The sequence below is a fragment of the Hemiscyllium ocellatum genome, chromosome 6 (assembly GCF_020745735.1).
Source record: "Hemiscyllium ocellatum isolate sHemOce1 chromosome 6, sHemOce1.pat.X.cur, whole genome shotgun sequence".
In the NCBI taxonomy this organism is placed as follows: domain Eukaryota; kingdom Metazoa; phylum Chordata; class Chondrichthyes; order Orectolobiformes; family Hemiscylliidae; genus Hemiscyllium; species Hemiscyllium ocellatum.
In genome coordinates this window covers 16,567,498-16,569,092 of record NC_083406.1, presented here as the reverse complement: position 1 = coordinate 16,569,092, position 1,595 = coordinate 16,567,498, and the positions used below count along the sequence as shown (strand labels likewise).

Here is a 1,595-nt window from a genome sequence, read left to right as displayed (position 1 = left end):
TGGGTGCTCTGGTTTCCTCCCTCAACCCAAAGATGTACAGGTTAGACAAATTGCCTATAGTGTTCAAGGATGAATAGGTTAGGTGTATTAGTCTGGGGTAAATGTAGAGCAGTAGGGGAATGGTTCTGGGTGGGTTACTCCTCGGAGTGTCAGTGTGGAATTGTTGGGCTGAAGGGCCTGTTTCCACAGTGTAGAGATTCAATATTAGATTAGATTAATTACTTACAGTGTGGAAACAGGCCCTTCGGCCCAACAAGTCCACACCAACCCGCCGAAGCACAACCCACCCAAAGCCATTCCCCTACATTTACCCCTTCATCTAACACTATGGGCAACTTAGCCTGGCCAATTCACCGAACCTGAACATTTTTGGACTGTGGGAGGAAACCGGAGCACCTGGAGGAAACCCACGGGGAGAATGTGCAAACTCCCCAGTCAGTCGCCTGAGGCAGGAATTGAACCCAGGTCTCTGGCACTGTGAGGCAGCAGTGCTAAACACTGTGCCACCGTGCCACCCATCCTACTGTACCTGATATTCCCAGGTGGTCTCCCATTCAAGTATTGACCAGGCCTGAGTCTGCTTAGCTTCCGAGACCAGACAAGATCGGTCGTTTTCAGACTAGTAAGGCTGTGTATATTTGTATCAGGCCAGACCTGTGCCACGTATAACAACACTCAGAGTACCTCACAGCTGATTACCAGGTTTTTACCCGCCATGGAGAGTGGCCTGTGCTCCTATCCGCCCACTTTCTGCCTTACTTTAGTGACCCGCTCCTCCCAAGACCTGGCACACACCCCACCCCTTCTGAACCAAATATCCAGCACTTTCAGGTGGTCTCTCCTGATGGTGAAGGGGATAGAGGATTGGTCAGCCCAGTTTCCAAAGAGCATGACCTGACTCTTGCCTCAATTTGCCTTGGCCCCCAAGGCCCATTCAAAGTAAAGATTATATACACATTCAAAGAAACCTACTATCAAATATGGTAGGATTATTTCATACACAGAACTAAACACCTTTTAAGTTAGCTCAGTTAGGTACCAATTCTTTTAAAGCTTACTACTTTTGTTCCATAATATTTTAGTTCTAATAGTAAAGCTTGAACGATAATGAATGAAATATTCTGACACATGTTATGTGGCTTGGCTGCACTAAAATATTCATTCACTGATACTAGCAAGAATGCATTAACACCTTTCCTCCATTCATCCAAGACTTACACAACTCCTGTCATGATGGTTTGACCATTTGAAGCCAACAATTTACAGTCACATAGCGTTTTTTACACAGGCTGATGTATAGGAACACATCAGAGGAAAGTGTGATCTTAAAAATGGGTGAATTATTAAAAGTGAAAAACCTTACTGAATAGCAACAACTTGTCTTCAATATAACATCCCGAGACATTTCACACAAGTGTTATGAAACAAAATTTGACACCAAACCACTTAAGGTGTTATGAAAGCATATGATGAATAGCTTGATCAAAGAAGTAGACTGTAAGGAGAACCTTAAAGAGTGAGAGAGGAATGAAGAGGTTCAGAGAAGGAATTCCAGCCGGTGGCACAGTGGTTAGCACTGCTGCCTCACAGCGCCT

General features: G+C 44.7%; 1 pseudogene; it reads right to left on the bottom strand.

The window, feature by feature from the left end:
• Positions 1-517: 517 nt before the first annotated feature.
• Positions 518-636, bottom strand: LOC132816985 (5S ribosomal RNA; annotated as a pseudogene).
• Between the last annotated feature and the right edge of the window lie 959 nt (positions 637-1,595).